The sequence below is a fragment of the Myotis lucifugus genome, unplaced genomic scaffold (genome assembly GCF_000147115.1).
Source record: "Myotis lucifugus unplaced genomic scaffold, Myoluc2.0 scaffold_36, whole genome shotgun sequence".
Lineage (NCBI taxonomy): Eukaryota > Metazoa > Chordata > Mammalia > Chiroptera > Vespertilionidae > Myotis > Myotis lucifugus.
In genome coordinates this window covers 6,164,294-6,170,310 of record NW_005871084.1, presented here as the reverse complement: position 1 = coordinate 6,170,310, position 6,017 = coordinate 6,164,294, and positions in this window count along the sequence as shown.

Genomic DNA, 6,017 nt, shown 5'->3' with positions numbered 1-6,017 from the left:
CCACCAGCCAGGACTATCTACTTCATTTATATATATACTAGAGGCCCAGTGCACAAAAATTTGTGCACTCGGGGGGGGGGGGGTCCCTCAGCCCGGCCTGTGCCCTCTCGCAGTCTGGGACACCTTGGGGGATGACCACCTGCTGGCTTAGGCCCGCTCCCCGGGGGATTGGGCCTAAGTTGGCAATCAGACATCCCTCTGGCAGCCCGGCAGCCCTCGGGGGATGTCCACTTGCCAGCGGGGAGCAGACCTAAGCTGCAGTTGGACATCCTTAGCGCTGCTGAGGAGGCGGGAGAGGCTCCCACCACCACTGCTGTACTGGCAGCCATCAGCCTGGCTTGTGGCTGAGCAGAGCTCCCCCATGTGGGAGCACACTGACCACCAGAGGGCAGCTCCTGCATTGAGCATCTGCCCCCTGGTGGTCAGTGTGTGTCATAGTGACCAGTCATTCCCAGTCTTTCTGCTGTTAGGGTCAGTTTGCATATTACCCTTTTACTATATAGGATAAAGGCCTGGTGCACGGGTGGGGGCCGGCTGGTTTGCCCTGAAGGGTGTCCCAGATCAGGGTGGGGGTCCTGCTTGGGTGCCTGGCCAGCCTGGGTGAGGGGCTGATGGCTGTTTGCAGCTGGTCACACCCCCTTCAGGGTGGGGGTCCCCACTGGGGTGCCTGGCCAGTCTGGGTGAGGGGCTGAGGGCCGTTTTCAGGCTGGCCGGAACTGAAGCTCCCAGCCTCTCCTTTTTTTCTTTTTTTTTTTATTCTGGGATTTATTTACCTTCTATAATTGAAACTCTGTTGTCGTCCTGCTTGCTCCAGCTCTGAGGCCGCGGCTGGCTGAAAGCAGGTATCTGGAATTTGTTTAGCTTCTATAATTGAAACTTTGTTGCTTTTGGAGCTGTTGCTTTCGGAGCTTAGAGCAGGCAGCGGCAGGCGGGGAACCTTGGCTTCCTCCATCACTGGAGCAAGCAAACCTCTTGCTCGCTTCAGCTGCGTAGCTGCCAGCCGCCATCTTTGTTGGCAATTAATTTGCATATCTCACTGATTAGCCAATGGGAAGCATAGCGGAGGTATGGTTAATTACCCTTTTTGTCTTTTATTAGATAGGATTTCAGAGAGGAAGGGAGAGGAAAAGAGAGATGGAAACATCAATGATGAGAGTGAATCATTGATCAGCTGTCTCCTGCACGCCCCCTACTGGGGATCAAGCCCACAACCTGGGCATGTGCCCTGATTGGGAATTGAACCGTGACCTCCTGGGCCATACATAGGTCAATGCTCAACTACTGAGCCACACCAGCCAGGCTCTATTTCTTTTTTAACTGTGGTAAGAAATCTTAACATAAGATATACCCTCTTAACAAATTTTTCAGTGCACAATACCATCTTATTAAGGAGAGGCACAATGTTGTATGGCAGATTTCGAATATATATATATACAAATTAGCCAGGATGCCGTAATGCATCACGACCGGACCATTAGCATATTAGCTCTTTATTAGCTCCTATCAGCAGGAGGCTGTCTGCTCAAGCCACTGGGCATGGCTCCAAAGACGGGGTGGAAGTGGGGAGGGGCCCAGAGGAGGCAGGACCATCCCATGCTGGGGAGGGTTGGGGTGAGAGCCCATAGTGCCCCCCTCACCAGTCCTTTGCCATCCACCGCTTGCACTCAGAGCACCCCGCCACCCACCTGCCAGAGGAAGGAGCACAGTGCAGCAGGCAGGAGGCTTCCACGCTCTCCTCCAGCTCCATGATGCGGCAGAGCTGCCACGTTGCTCTGGAGACGGGGCGGAAGCGGGGAGGCGCCTGGAGAAGGCAGGACCAGCTCAAGGCAACTCAAGGATGGGTGGCGCCGTGCAATTTCGTGCGCTGGGCTCCTAGTCTTGTATAACTGAAACTTTATATCCATTGAACAACTCCCCATTTCCCCCACCTCCCTGCCCCAGGCAACTGCCATTTAACTCTCTGCTCCATGGGCTTATGGGACAAATGAGGAGGCTCCGTCTAGGCTACATAGGTATAGCAAGGGACATGCCTACAAGTATCTTATCCCTAGTGGAGAATGAGGCCATCTACTTTTTCTGTTCTAGGACTTGGGTCAAGAACAGTGGTTTACTGTCAGTAGGACACTTTGATCTCCTCACTCGAAAGGCCTCACAAATTCAAGCAGCTGCTATTGTCCGGGTGGAGGACAGAGACAGGGAGGAAGCCATTGAACAGGGAAATGCCCATCTATTCAATCTTTCACATCAGTGGGGTGGGTGGAGGGCAAGAATGTTGTAGAAACCAGTTCAAAGTCCTAAAACTAAAAAAAGGAAGCCTTTCAAATCTGGTGGGAATAGCAAATGCCATACAGTTGACTGAATATGACCCCTGAGGGAAAAGCTCAGAATTGCAGAAAACGTATTAGACTTAATCAGAAATGTTTGAAAAGTAAACACTCCTCGAAAGTTTGCTTATTCTATAAAGATTTAGCTAAGACTTATCTTTATCTACATTCATTGTCTTGTATTTAACCTAATATTTCATTTTTAACATAAACAGAAGTAAATCTGCCCTTGTAGGTAAATGGTTAGTTCACCAAGTAAAAAGTTTTAATGTAATCAAGTACATAGAGATTAAACGTGTGGGCTCTGGAATCAGAGTCGGAGGTTAAACCCTAACCACACAACTCAGCCATGTGTGCTTCGCAAGTTTCTTCGTGTCTCTCCTCTCAGTGCCCTCCACCTCAGGCAGGTCCTCGTAGGACTGTTGTGGAAACTGAATTTGTAACGTGTCATGCTGGCAGTGGGGTTGAGAAGATTCCTAGTTGGAAAAGTAATCATTAGTAATAATTATTTTAAGATAATATTATTTTTTGAAATCAATAATTATTATTTAATAATAAAAGATAAAACAATAAATAACAATCCATGAGAAATAGAAATAATAGTAACCATTAATAATAATAATTAAGGAGAACCACTTTGGAAAACTCTTTGGCAGTATCTACCAAAACTGAATATTTGTATCATGTATGACTCAGTAATCCCATTCTGAAGTAGGTGTGTGTGTGTGTGTGTGTGTGTGTGTGTGTGTGTAGATAGATAGAGGTAATATTTTTATAGCTCCAATTTTGTTAGGACCATTGCAAGGCAGCTCTGATGTTGACACCTCAGCCTTGGCCACTGCCATCATCAGACCACCTGGACACCAGTGCTCGTCACACAACCACAATTTCAATCTGAACTCCTGCTTTTTCCTTCAGGTTCCACAACCACTCTGAGCCCCATGTGCATCATTTTGTTTTCCTTCCATAACCAATGAGCACACGCCTCTCCTTGTGGGCTCCCTTCCCCCACTCTGTCCATCCACATGGGACTGAGGCTCCAGGCCCTTCCAAAATCCCACTTCCTCCTCAGTGCTTTCTGGGCCCAGCCATCTGAGTCAGAAGTCCGCCATCTGTCAGTGACCGCCAGGTAGCCTGGGCTCTCAGGGCAGGAAAGAGGCCTTACTGCTCCTGATGTCCTGCTGGGGAGGAGCAGTTTGTCTTCTGTTTTGTTTTGTTTTGTTTTGTTTTTTCCTGAAGAACAGGGACAAACTGATTGTTTTGGCAACAGTGGGTGGCCAGGGGGCCTATGTGATACAAGACTTTAAAGCCATCCAGAGGAGCCTGCCCCAATGTATGATCCAAAGGCCGTAAGTCATAGTGCAAGGAATGTGGGCTTTAGGGTCAGACAGAGCTGCAGCCAAATCCTGTTGTTTACCAATCTGGTCCTTTATCAACTCCTTTGAGCCCATATTTCCTCATGAAATAGATGAATAGATGAACTAGCCCCTATCAGTAGGGTTATTATGAAAATGAGCAAATGGAGTAACGTCCATAAAGCACCTTCACATACACCATCTGGCCCTCAAAAGAGGCTCTACAAATGGACCTAATCAGGCAGTTACATCTATAGATGTTTTGGTTGACAGAAACGGACTACCAGAACGAGATGGATCTTTGAGAATTCCAAACTAGAGAAGGCATAGAGGAGAGAGGAGTTCTTCCAGGTACATTCAGTGGCCATCTGTCAAGGCTGAGTGACAGTTGGAAAATGAGGGCATCAAGTACAGAGGTCAGAGCTATAGCTCTGGGCTCAGTCGAACAGAGGTCAAACCTAGGCATCAGCTTCCATTAGCTCTATGACCTTGAGCTGATTATACAGCTATTCTGTGTCTCAGTATCCTCACTTATAAGACAGTGTCACGGTTTCCTCCTCATATATGTGTTGTGATGAGTAAATGAGACAATGTAATTGCGGCCAGTTTGTTGGTAGACTGGACTGGCAGAGTGCTAGGAAATGCAGCTAAAGTCTTTGTTTCCAGGGCCCTTCCAGACCCATTCTGCTGAATTGCCTCCCCATCTCCTGGACCAAATCCCCTTAACTAAATGCCCTCCAGTCACTTTCTTTTTTTTTTAATGTTTTTTATTGATTTTTTACAGAGAGTAAGGGAGAGGGATAGAGTTAGAAACATCCATGAGAGAGAAACATCGATCAGCTGCCTCTTGCACACCCCCTACTGGGGATGTGCCCGCAACCAAGGTACATGCCCTTGACCGGAATCGAACCTGGGACCTTTTAGTCCACAGGCCGACGCTCTATCCACTGAGCCAAACCGGTCAGGGCTAGTCACTTTCATGTATCAACAAAGACATTTTCAGAAGTGAAAAAGCCCAGAATTCTTTTAAATCAGAACGTCATTCCTTTTTTTATTTTATTTTATTTTATTTTATTTTATTTTATTTTATTTTATTTTATTTATTTTTTCAGAGAGGAAGGGAGGGGGGAAGAGAGAGAGAAACATCAATGATGAGGGAGAATTGTTGATTGGCTGCCTCCTGCACACCCCCTACTGGGGATCGAGCCCACAACCTGGGCATGTGCCCTGACCTGGAACTGAATCGTGACCTCCTGGTTCATAGGTCAACACGCAACCACTGAGCCACTCGGTCGGGAAGAATGTTCTTTTGATTGAGAGCGGCTCCATCCACCACAGCTGGTTCGGGCTCACAACCCCACAGGGGAATGGAAGTGGAGGTGGCTTCCTCACCATTTATGCACCTTGCTCTTCCTCTCCTCTTTCCACAGGGCCCGACTTGTGGGGCCAGGAAAGGAAGGAGAGGTGAGGGGTAAGAACCTTTCTTGACTGCTGGAATCCAGTATCCTGTGTCAGAGGTACCAAATATTAACTTCTTCATGGGGTGTTCTTGTGGGGTCCTTGGAGACCCCACACCCCTCCAGGGAAGAGTTTCAAAATCACCAAGCCTGGCTGCCTACACATCTCAGTATAGTGAAGCAAGTAGGGACCTGCCTCTCCAGGTTGTTCTCCTTGCTCTGCTTTAGGGTCCCCTCCAGCCAGCATCTGTCCTTTAGGTCAGTAGAATCCTAGGTCTCTCAGTCACCCACTATTGGTGTTGTGTGATTATTCCTGTTACAGGCATTGTAGGGTGTTTAGCAAAATTCTTGACTCTACCCACTAGATGCCTGTAGCACCCTCCCCCTAGTTGTTACAAAAATGTCCCCTAGGGAGCAGAATTGGCCTTGGTTGAAAATCAATGGATTAGACTATCCCAAGCAAGAGTTAACAAAAAAAATTCAGTGCTTTTAAATTCCAGGAAAGACTTTATGCCCCATGAACACTTGGCTTAAAGAGACACTATCTCCCCTCTAAATACTTACTAAGCTTTTCAGTCCTCCCTACTTCCTGTTTCTAGCTTAGAGAAGGGGGAGAAGGAGCCAAGAGTGGTTTGGGCCACTCCCAGCCATCATGCACAAATGGTCTTTTCTTGTTAGAATGCGGGGCATTTGTCACTTTTGGTACTCAACATTTATTGCAAGGGAGGACACATTCTATTTGGGCACACTTTGGGGACTGGAAAATGACTATGTTGAATATTAGATTCAGGGAAACTATAACTAATTTAAAACAACTATACATGGCATTAAGGAAAATGTACTTAATAAGAAAACATTTTAAGCATATGCAGCTTACTTGA